A 12,310-nucleotide genomic window follows, 5' to 3' on the forward strand; every position below is an offset into this window, starting at 1 on the left:
AGCTAAACTGACCCTGGATCAGCATTTGGGGGCAAGGCAACTTCGCCCTCTTAACCGGGAGAGAGAGATTACAGAGATAATTACACGATGAAGATAATGTAGTCATTAAGGCTGACCTTTCACCTACATCAGTACACAGTGAAGGGTTCACGCCAAATTACACCCTATTCCCTACGTAGTGCACTACTTTCAACCACAGCTCTATGGGTCCTGGTCAAAAGTAGTGCCCTACAAAAGGAATAGGGTACCATTTGGTACACAGTCCCTACAAGAGCGTTTGGCTTCCTGCAGTATGTACAGCAGAGGAGGCTGGTGGGAGGAGTTATAGGAGGACGGGCTCGTTGCAACGGCTGGAATGGAATACATGGAACTTGTGTCAAACGAAACGGAAACCACACGTTTGACTCCGTTCCGTTGATTCCGTTCCAGCCGTTACATGGAGCCTGTCCTCCTATAGCTCCTCCCACCAGCCTCCGCTGATGTACAGGAAGTGTAGGGTGAAGTTGCTCCTCCGCGCTGATCCTGGGTCAGTTTTTTCCACTCATGGTTAAAGTCCTCTCCCAGTCTCCTTTTCACCTTTTTGAAAATATGTATTTAAGTTTTAACAATAACTATTGCACAGAAACATAAGATGTAGTTTATATGCCCCCCCCCCCCCCCCCCACCCAACATCCTACCCCCTTAACGCCTCTGAACAGACCTAACTAACTAAGTGGGTAGTTGGGTATTGGTCTGCTATATGAGCGGACCCTACAAATTCATAGAAATCCATTCCTTTTCACCTCATTTATCACTTGATTTACTTAACAAAAGGCACATCTCAATAGGTGGACCAGGTATAACATGACATGGCACAAGTGTGGGGGGGGGGGGGGGCTTTATTGTTCCCACAAGCATTGTGATGACATCACATCTGACCATCAGTCCAACTCCTTCAATGTCCAATCTCCTTGAATGCCTAACCTCCTTGAATGTCCAATCTCCTTGAATGTCTAACCTCCTTGAATGTCCAATCTCCTTGAATGTCTAACCTCCTTGAATGTCCAACCTCCTTGAATGTCCAATCTCCTTGAATGTCCCATCTCCTTCAATGTTCCATCTCCTTCAATGTCCAATCTCCTTCAATGTCCAATCTCCTTGAATGTCCCATCTCCTTCAATGTCCCATCTCCTTGAATGTCCCATCTCCTTGAATGTCCCATCTCCTTGAATGTCCCATCTCCTTACAATGTTCCATCTCCTTCAATGTCCCATCTCCTTCAATGTCCAATCTCCTTGAATGTCCCATCTCCTTGAATGTCCAATCTCCTTCAATGTCCAATCTCCTTCAATGTCCAATCTCCTTGAATGTCCCATCTCCTTGAATGTCCCATCTCCTTGAATGTCCCATCTCCTTACAATGTCCCATCTCCTTACAATGTCCCATCTCCTTGAATGTCCCATCTCCTTGAAGTGTGCAGTTGTGTAATGTGATGTTAAAAACATATTTAGTGTGTGTACTTGACTCTATTTATACTTGAGGAAAAAGTTCAAAAATCACTGGATGCCATCTGGAGGATAGGGGGGGTTAGGGGGAAGGGAAGCTAATCCTAGATCTGCACCAAAGGGAAATTCCCTGGAGCCCACACAAGTTGGTGTTGGTAAGAGCTGCTATTCAGATGGTGGTGTTGGTAAGAGCTGCTATTCAGAGGGTGGTGTTGGTAAGAGCTGGTATTCAGAGGGTGGTGTTGGTAAGAGCTGGTATTCAGAGGGTGGTGTTGGTAAGAGCTGCTATTCAGAGGGTGGTGTTGGTAAGAGCTGGTATTCAGAGGGTGGTATTGGTAAGAGCTGGTATTCAGAGGGTGGTGTTGGTAAGAGCTGGTATTCAGAGGGTGGTGTTGGTAAGAGCTGGTATTCAGAGGGTGGTGTTGGTAAGAGCTGGCATTCAGAGAGTGGTGTTGGTAAGAGCTGGTATTCAGAGGTTGGTGTTGGTAAGAGCTGGTATTCAGAGGGTGGTGTTGGTAAGAGCTGGTATTCAGAGGGTGGTGTTGGTAAGAGCTGGTATTCAGAGAGTGGTGTTGGTAAGAGCTGGTATTCAGAGGTTGGTGTTGGTAAGAGCTGGTATTCAGAGGGTGGTGTTGGTAAGAGCTGGTATTCAGAGGGTGGTGTTGGTAAGAGCTGGTATTCAGAGGGTGGTGTTGGTAAGAGCTGGTATTCAGAAGGTGGTGTTGGTAAGAGCTGGTATTCAGAGGGTGGTGTTGGTAAGAGCTGGTATTCAGAGGGTGGTGTTGGTAAGAGCTGGTATTCATAGGGTGGTGTTGGTAAGAGCTTTCCCTTCAGATCTGTGTTCTATCAATAACAAGGTGTTTAGCCAGGCTTGTTATGCCTGAGACTAAATACCAGACATGTCCCATCTTTATGATTCCACAAGTAAGAACGCGTAAGAGAGGGGAGGGAAAGGGGGATACCTAGTCAGTTGTACAACTGAATGCATTCAACTGAAATGTGTCTTCCTGCATTTAACCCAACCTCTCTGAATCAGAGAGGTGCGGGGGGCTGCCATTATCGACATCCATGTCGTCGGCGCCTGGGGAACAGTGGGTTAACTGCCTTGCTCAGGGGCAGAACAACAGATTTTTACATTGTCAGCTCGGGGATTCAATCCAGCAACCTTTCGGTTACTGGCCCAATGCTCTAACCACTAGGCTAGTGTTATGTCTCCATGATGAGTTCAATCCTGGTCAACAGTAGAGCCTGGTCAACAGTAGAGCTCTAATGTCCCTGGTCAACAGTAGAGCTCTAATGTCCCTGGTCAACAGTAGAGCTCTATGATCCCTGGTCGACAGTAGAGCTCTATGATCCCTGGTCAACAGTAGAGCTCTAATGTCCCTGGTCAACAGTAGAGCTTTTATGACCCTGGTCAACAGTAGAGCTCTATGATCCCTGGTCAACAGTAGAGCTCAATGATCCCTGGTCAACAGTAGAGCTCTATGATCCCTGGCCAACAGTAGAGCTCAATGATCCCTGGTCAACAGTAGAGCTTATATGACCCTGGTCAACAGTAGAGCTCTATGATCCCTGGTCAACAGTAGAGCTCCATGATCCCTGGTTGACAGTAGAGCTCTATGGGTCCTGGTCGACAGTAGAGCTCTAGGATCCCTGGTCAACAGTAGAGCTCAATGATCCCTGGTCAACAGTAGAGCTTTTATGACCCTGGTCAACAGTAGAGCTCTATGATCCCTGGTCAACAGTAGAGCCCTATGATCCCTGGTCAACAGTAGAGTTCTATGATCCCTGGTCAACAGTAGAGCTCTATGATCCCTGGTCAACAGTAGAGCCCTATGATCCCTGGTCAACAGTAGAGCTCTAATGTCCCTGGTCAACAGTAGAGCTCTATGATCCCTGGTCAACAGTAGAGCTCTATGATCCCTGGTCAACAGTAGAGCTCTAATGTCCCTGGTCAACAGTAGAGCTTTTATGACCCTGGTCAACAGTAGAGCTCTATGATCCCTGGTCAACAGTAGAGCTCTATGATCCCTGGCCAACAGTAGAGCTCAATGATCCCTGGTCAACAGTAGAGCTTTTATGACCCTGGTCAACAGTAGAGCTCTATGATCCCTGGTCAACAGTAGAGCTCTAATGTCCCTGGTCAACAGTAGAGCTTTTATGACCCTGGTCAACAGTAAAGCTCTATGATCCCTGGTCAACAGTAGAGCTCTATGATCCCTGGTCAACAGTAGAGCTCCATGATCCCTGGTTGACAGTAGAGCTCTATGGGTCCTGGTCGACAGTAGAGCTCTATGATCCCTGGTCAACAGTAGAGCTCAATGATCCCTGGTCAACAGTAGAGCTTTTATGACCCTGGTCAACAGTAGAGCTCTATGATCCCTGGTCAACAGTAGAGCCCTATGGGCCCCGGTCAACAGTAGAGCCCTATGATCCCTGGTCAACAGTAGAGCTCTAAGGGCCCTGGTCAACAGTAGAGCTCTATGAAACCTGGTCAACAGTAGAGCCCTATGATCCCTGGTCAACAGTAGAGCTCTAAGGGCCCTGGTCAACAGTAGAGCTCTATGAAACCTGGTCAACAGTAGAGCCCTATGGGCCCCGGTCAACAGTAGAGCCCTATGATCCCTGGTCAACAGTAGAGCTCTAAGGGCCCTGGTCAACAGTAGAGCTCTATGAAACCTGGTCAACAGTAGAGCCCTATGGGCCCCGGTCAACAGTAGAGCCCTATGATCCCTGGTCAACAGTAGAGCCCTATGGGCCCTGGTCAACAGTAGAGCCCTATGGGCCCTGGTCAACAGTAGAGCCCTATGGGCCCTGGTCAACAGTAGAGCCCTATGGGCCCTGGTCAACAGTAGAGCCCTATGGGCCCTGGTCAACAGTAGAGCCCTATGGGCCCTGGTCGACAGAGCTCTATGAACCCTGGTCTAAAGTAGAGCTCTAAGGGCCCTGGTCAACAGTGGAGCCCTATGGGCCCTGGTCTAAAGTAGAGCTCTAAGGGCCCTGGTCAACAGTAGAGCCCTATGGGCCCTGGTCTAAAGTAGAGCCCTATGGGCCCTGGTCTAAAGTAGGGCACTAAACAGGGAATATGGAGCCATTTGAGACGTATCCTAAGTGTTATTCACTTCACCCAGGCTCAGACTATACTCCTCCTCCTCCCTTTCTGTTTGAACAACATGGTAACTGTTGGCAACACGGTAACTGTCGGCAACATGGTAACTGTCGGCAACATGGTAACTGTCGGCAACATGGTAACTGTCGGCAACATGGTAACTGTCGGCAACATGGTAACTGTTGGCAACATGGTAACTGTCGGCAACATGGTAACTGTCGGCAACACGGTAACTGTCGGCAACACGGTAACTGTTGGCAACATGGTAACTGTCGGCAACATGGTAACTGTTGGCAACATGGTAACTGGTATCTGTGAAGGGAACATTGACGCATACTGTAATAGGGTGCAGGAGGAGTTCAAGTCAAAAGAGTGATGTGGTCTAATAATTGAAGATAGGTACTGGACAGGCTGACTAATGTTCCTGACGAGACACAACACAACAGACCAGGTGGACGGTAGCCTCAGGAAGTAGCAATGCACCAGCTGGGGGAGGCAGGTAGCACGGAGGCTGGGTGCACCAGTTGGGGGGAGGCAGGTAGCATGGAGGCTGGGTGAACCAGCTGGGTGGAGGCAGGTAGCATGGAGGCTGGACTGGGTGTACCAGCTGGGTGGAGGCAGGTAGCATGGAGGCTGGACTGGGTGTACCAGTTGGGGGAGGCAGGTAGCACGGAGGCTGGACTGGGTGCACCAGTTGGGGGGAGGCAGGTAGCACGGAGGCTGGGTGCACCAGTTGGGGGGAGGCAGGTAGCATGGAGGCTGGGTGTACCAGCTGGGGGAGGCAGGTAGCATGGAGGCTGGGTGTACCAGCTGGAGGGAGGCAGGTAGCACGGAGGCTGGGTGCACCAGTTGGGGGAGGCAGGTAGCATGGAGGCTGGGTGCACCAGCTGGGGGAGGCAGGTAGCACAGAGGCTGGGTGTACCAGCTGGGGGGAGGCAGGTAGCACGGAGGCTGGACTGGGTGTACCAGTTGGGGGAGGCAGGTAGCACGGAGGCTGGACTGGGTGTACCAGTTGGGGGAGGCAGGTAGCACGGAGGCTGGGTGCACCAGCTGGGGGGAGGCAGGTAGCACGGAGGTTGGACTGGGTGTGCCAGCTGGGGGGAGGCAGGTAGCATGGAGGCTGGGTGTACCAGCTGGGTGGAGGCAGGTAGCATGGAGGCTGGACTGGGTGTACCAGCTGGGTGGAGGCAGGTAGCATGGAGGCTGGGTGCACCAGTTGGGGGGAGGCAGGTAGCATGGAGGCTAGGTGTACCAGCTGGGGGAGGCAGGTAGCATGGAGGCTGGGTGTACCAGCTGGAGGGAGGCAGGTAGCACAGAGGCTGGGTGCACCAGTTGGGGGAGGCAGGTAGCATGGAGGCTGGGTGCACCAGCTGGGGGAGGCAGGTAGCACAGAGGCTGGGTGTACCAGCTGGGGGGAGGCAGGTAGCACGGAGGCTGGACTGGGTGTACCAGTTGGGGGAGGCAGGTAGCACGGAGGCTGAACTGGGTGTACCAGTTGGGGGAGGCAGGTAGCACGGAGGCTGGGTGTACCAGCTGGGTGGAGGCAGGTAGCATGGAGGCTGGGTGTACCAGCTGGGTGGAGGCAGGTAGCATGGAGGCTGGGTGTACCAGCTGGATGGAGGCAGGTAGCATGGAGGCTGGACTGGGTGTACCAGCTGGGTGGAGGCAGGTAGCATGGAGGCTGGGTGTACCAGCTGGAGGGAGGCAGGTAGCACGGAGGCTGGGTGCACCAGTTGGGGGAGGCAGGTAGCATGGAGGCTGGGTGCACCAGCTGGGGGAGGCAGGTAGCACAGAGGCTGGGTGTACCAGCTGGGGGGAGGCAGGTAGCACGGAGGCTGGACTGGGTGTACCAGTTGGGGGAGGCAGGTAGCACGGAGGCTGGACTGGGTGTACCAGTTGGGGGAGGCAGGTAGCACGGAGGCTGGGTGCACCAGCTGGGGGGAGGCAGGTAGCACGGAGGTTGGACTGGGTGTGCCAGCTGGGGGGAGGCAGGTAGCATGGAGGCTGGGTGTACCAGCTGGGTGGAGGCAGGTAGCATGGAGGCTGGACTGGGTGTACCAGCTGGGTGGAGGCAGGTAGCATGGAGGCTGGGTGCACCAGTTGGGGGGAGGCAGGTAGCATGGAGGCTGGGTGTACCAGCTGGGGGAGGCAGGTAGCACAGAGGCTGGGTGTACCAGCTGGGGGGAGGCAGGTAGCACGGAGGCTGGACTGGGTGTACCAGTTGGGGGAGGCAGGTAGCACGGAGGCTGGACTGGGTGTACCAGTTGGGGGAGGCAGGTAGCACGGAGGCTGGGTGCACCAGTTGGGGGGAGGCAGGTAGCATGGAGGCTGGGTGTACCAGCTGGGGGAGGCAGGTAGCATGGAGGCTGGGTGTACCAGCTGGAGGGAGGCAGGTAGCACAGAGGCTGGGTGCACCAGTTGGGGGAGGCAGGTAGCATGGAGGCTGGGTGCACCAGCTGGGGGAGGCAGGTAGCACAGAGGCTGGGTGTACCAGCTGGGGGGAGGCAGGTAGCACGGAGGCTGGACTGGGTGTACCAGTTGGGGGAGGCAGGTAGCACGGAGGCTGAACTGGGTGTACCAGTTGGGGGAGGCAGGTAGCACGGAGGCTGGGTGTACCAGCTGGGTGGAGGCAGGTAGCATGGAGGCTGGGTGTACCAGCTGGGTGGAGGCAGGTAGCATGGAGGCTGGGTGTACCAGCTGGATGGAGGCAGGTAGCATGGAGGCTGGACTGGGTGTACCAGCTGGGTGGAGGCAGGTAGCATGGAGGCTGGGTGCACCAGCTGGGGGAGGCAGGTAGCACGGAGGCTGGACTGGTTGTACCAGCTGGGTGGAGGCAGGTAGCATGGAGGCTGGACTGGGTGTACCAGTTGGGGGAGGCAGGTAACTACTGTCAAGACATTTGTCTTATTTCTGTTCAGCCAACTGTTATTGAACTGACTGTCTGGCTGGCTAACTAACTGACTGTCTGACTGTCTGGCTGGCTAACTGTCTGGCTGGCTAATTGGCTAACTGACTGTCTGGCTGTTTACCTGACTGTCTGGCTGGCTAACTGACTGTCTGGCTGGCCAACTGACTGTCTGGCTGGCTAACTGACTGTCTGGCTGGCTAACTGACTGTTTGGCTGGCTAACTGACTGTCTGGCTGGCTAATTCGCCAACTGACTGTCTGGCTGGCTAACTGACTGTCTGGCTGGCCAACTGACTGTCTGGCTGGCTAATTGACTGTCTGGCTGGATGGCTGGCAAACTGACTGTCTGGCTGGCTAATTGGCTAACTGACTGTTTACCTGACTGTCTGGCTGGCTAACTGACTGTCTGGCTGGCCAACTGACTGTCTGGCTGGCTAACTGACTGTCTGGCTGGCTAACTGACTGTTTGGCTGGCTACCTGACTGTCTGGCTGGCTAATTCGCCAACTGACTGTCTGGCTGGCTAAATGACTGTCTGGCTGGCTAACTGACTGTCTGGCTGGCTAATTGACTGTCTGGCTGGCTAACTGACTGGCTGGCTGGCTGGCTAACTGACTGTCTGGCGTGTAACGGGGTAGAGCAGCATTTGGGCGTGTTAGACTAACAGTGACAGCATTAATGATTCAACAGGCAGAGAGTATTTAATGGTAGCCATGGGTGCTAGGGCGTGGATGGAGATAAAGGTACAATATACTTTTCCCTGTACAGTGATACAAAGCTCTCTCTCTGTCTCATGTGCCAAATCACATACTTCTATATCCATGTCCCTTCAACTGACAGTAAATTAAATGGATTTGACTCCGCTGTCAAGATATTTGTCTAATTTATTTTCCAAAATGTGAAATGAAAATAACCAATGACATCAGTGTAGCTGTGCTTCAGCACGTCTAGGAAGCCATTTCTGTTTGAATAAATTCCTCCTAACTGAGATCTAAGCAGACCCAGCCTTCAGCCCAGTGCCCACAGACCCAGCCTTCAGCCTAGTGCCCGCAGATCCAGCCTTCAGCCCAGTGCCCGCAGACCCAGCCTTCAGCCCAGTGCCCGCAGACCCAGCCTTCAGCCCAGTGCCCTAAGACCCAGCCTTCAGCCCAGTGCCCGCAGATCCAGCCTTCAGCCCAGTGCCCGCAGATCCAGCCTTCAGCCCAGTGCCCGCAGACCCAGCCTTCAGCCCAGTGCCCTAAGACCCAGCCTTCAACCCAGTGCCCTAAGACACAGCCTTCAGCCCAGTGCCCGCAGATCCAGCCTTCAGCCCAGTGCCCTAAGACCCAGCCTTCAGCCCAGTGCCCGCAGACCCAGCCTTCAGCCCAGTGCCCGCAGACCCAGCCTTCAGCCCAGTGCCCGCAGATCCAGCCTTCAGCCAAGTGCCCGCAGACCCAGCCTTCAGCCCAGTGCCCTAAGACCCAGCCTTCAGCCAAGTGCCCGCAGACCCAGCCTTCAGCCCAGTGCCCTAAGACCCAGCCTTCAGCCCAGTGCCCGCAGACACAGCCTTCGGCCCAGTGCCCGCAGATCCAGCCTTCAGCCCAGTGCCCTAAGACACAGCCTTCAGCCCAGTGCCCGCAGACCCAGCCTTCAGCCCAGTGCCCACAGACCCAGCATTCAGCCCAGTGCCCTAAAACCCAGCCTTCAGCCCAGTGCCCGCAGGCCCAGGCTTCAGCCCATTGCCCGCAGACCCAGCCTTCACCCCAGTGCCCGCAGACACAGCCTTCAGCCCATCGGTCCAGTGCCCACCGACCCAGCCTTCGGCCCAGTGCCCTCAGACCCAGCCTTCAGCCTAGTGCCCACAGATCCAGCCTTCGGCCCAGTGCCTAGTGCCCACAGACCCAGCCTTCAGCCCAGTGCCCACAGACCCAGCCTTCGGCCCAGTGCCCACAGACCCAGCCTTCAGCCCAGTGCCCACAAAGGAACAGCTTTGAGCCTGTTCCTTTACCATACCAACCTCAAGCTGCCATCACTAAATCGTACTGAAAAAGTTGCTGCTGACTAACGTTTGTGGCGATTTGCGATAGCAGCATAAATATCTGATTTGTCTGTGTCTGCTGGGCAGTATAGATCACTGCTGGGAAAGGGGGATGAACTATGAAGAACAAAGTCAAAGACACTCATTTACAACCAAACTCCTTAGGAAGGATTTGGGGTGTAGTGACCCCAGGGGGATGACATGTCATGTAAGACTCCTTGAGTCTGTACCTCCTCATCCAGTTAGAATGGGAGACTACACGATCATCCGGCTGTACATGGGGAGACATGTACTTTACTTTCCTCTCTTCATAATATTATCAGGTGCAAGAGGGAACAAGCAGGCTGGATTCCAACTATATGATTTATGGACAAAGCGCTTAGCTTAGCTCTATCCCTCCCCTCTCTCCTTGCTCCTCTCTTTCCTGCATAATCAACCTCCAGCACAACAAGCCACAAATATAGATTCCTTTCAACACACGCACAAGAACACACACTCAACCACCGCTAGCTAAATCTGTCAAGAACAAACACTAAGCCACTGCTAGTAAAACCTGTCAAGAAGGAAAGACGCTGTATAATTGGTTCACAACGAGTGTTGCTGTAACACAGTAATAAGTTCCCTTTTCATCTTCTGTTGGCTTCACAGCACGCTGAGGGTGTAGAAGGCAACACCCAACTTAAAGATAGAAATCCTATTCAAAGTTAAACTGCCACTCCCTACAATCAAATATGGCACCGACAGAGATGGTCGCCTTGCTTCGCGTTCTTAGGAAACTGCAGTATTTTGTTTTTTTAATGTATTATTTCTTACATTGTTACCCCAGTAAATCCTAAGTCTTATTACATAGAGCCGGGAAGAACTATTGGATATAAGAGTGATGTCAACTGACCAACATTACGATAAGGAATACGACTTTCCCAAAGCGGATCCTCTGTTCGAACCACCACCCAGGAAAAATGATCTAATCCGAGTAGCCGACCCAAAACAACGGCGCCGCAGAAGGGGCAGAGGAAGTGGCCTTCTGGTCAGGCTCCGTAGACGTGCACATCGCTCCCAAGTATACTACTTGCCAATGTCCCGTCTCTTGAGAACAAGGTAGACGAAATTAGAGCCAAGGGTTGCCTTCCAGAGAGACATCAGAGATTGTAATATTCTCTGTTTCACATGGCTCTCTCTGGATTTTTTTGTCGAAATCGGTTCAGCCACAGGGCTTCTCCATTCATGGCGCTGACAGAGATAAACACCTCACTGGGAAGAGGAAGGGTGGGGGTGTATGCTTCATGATTAACAACTCATTGTGTAATCATAACAACATACAGCAATTCAAGTCCTCATGCTCACCATATCTAGAATTCCTTACAATCAAATGTCGGCCATTTTTCCTACCAAGATAATTCTCGTCAGTTATAGTCACAGATGTGTACATTCCCCCTCAAGCGAACACCAAGACGGCCCTCAAGGAACTTCACTGGACTCTAAACTGGAAACCATATATCCTGAGGCTGCATTTATTGTAGCTGGGGATTTTAACAAAGCAAATTTGAGAACAAGGCTACCTAAATTCTATCAGCATATTGATTGCACGACTCGCAGGGCTAATACTCTCGATCACTGCAACTCTAACTTCTGCGACGCATACAAAGCCCTCCCACGCCCTCCCTTCAGCAAATCCGACCATGACGCCATCTTGCTCATTCCGTCTTAAGGGCAGAAACTCAAACAGGATGTACCAGTGACGAGAACCATTCAAAGCTGGTCTGACCAATTGGAATCCACGCTTCAAGATTGTTTTTGATGACGCAGACTGGAATATGTTCCGGTCAGCCTCAGAGAACAACATTGACCTATACGCTGACTCGGTGAGTGTGTTTATAAAGAAGTGCATTGGAGATGTTGTACCCACTGAGACTTTTAAAACCTACCCTAACCAGAAACCGTGGATGGGTGGCGGCATTCGCACAACACTGAATATGCGATCCACCGCATTTAACCATGGAAAGACTGGGAATATGGCTGAATATAAACAGTGTAGTTATTCCCTCCGCAAGGCAATCAAACAAGGGAAATGTCAGTACAGGGACAAGGTGGACACGAGACGTATGTGGCAGGGTATACAGGAAATAACGGACTACAAAAACAAAAACAGCCACATCACAGACACCGAAGTCACGCTTCCAGACAAACTAAACACCTTCTTTGCACGTTTTGATGATAATACAGTGCCATCGTCACGCTAACAATAACTACGGCCCCCCTCCTCTCCTTCTCCGTGGCTGACGTGAGTAAGACATTTAAACGTGTTAACCCCCGGAAGGCTGCTGACCCAGACGGCATCCCTAGCTGTGTCCTCAGAGCATGCGCAGACCAACTGGCTGGTGTGTTTACGGACATATTCAATCTCTCTCCCTATCCCAGTCTGTTGTCCCCACTTGCTTCAAGACGGCTACCATTTGTCCCGTACCCAAGAAAACAAAGATAACTGAACTAAATGACTATCGCCCCGTAGCACTTACTTCTGTCATCATGAGGTGCTTTGATCATATCACCTCCGCCTTACCGGCCACCCTAGACCCACTTCAGTTTGCATACTGCCCCAAAAGGTCCACAGATGACGCAATCACCATCACACTGCACATCTGGACAAAAATAACACTTACAGCGGGGCAAAAAAGTATAAAATAATTTTTACAAATACTTGAGGTTGTGGACAGGTGTCTTTGATACTGATAACAAGTTCAAACAGGTGCCATTAATACAGGTAACGAGTGGAGGACAGAGGAGCCTCTTAAAG

General features: G+C 52.4%; 1 protein-coding gene across 2 annotated transcripts in view; it reads right to left on the reverse strand.

The window, feature by feature from the left end:
- LOC110505942 (papilin) overlaps nt 1–12,310 on the reverse strand; it is a 71,977-nt gene that overhangs the window by 43,294 nt on the left and 16,373 nt on the right. The window lies entirely within an intron of this gene.

This window comes from Oncorhynchus mykiss, chromosome 25, assembly GCF_057628025.1.
Source record: "Oncorhynchus mykiss isolate SJ-2025 chromosome 25, ASM5762802v1, whole genome shotgun sequence".
NCBI lineage: Eukaryota > Metazoa > Chordata > Actinopteri > Salmoniformes > Salmonidae > Oncorhynchus > Oncorhynchus mykiss.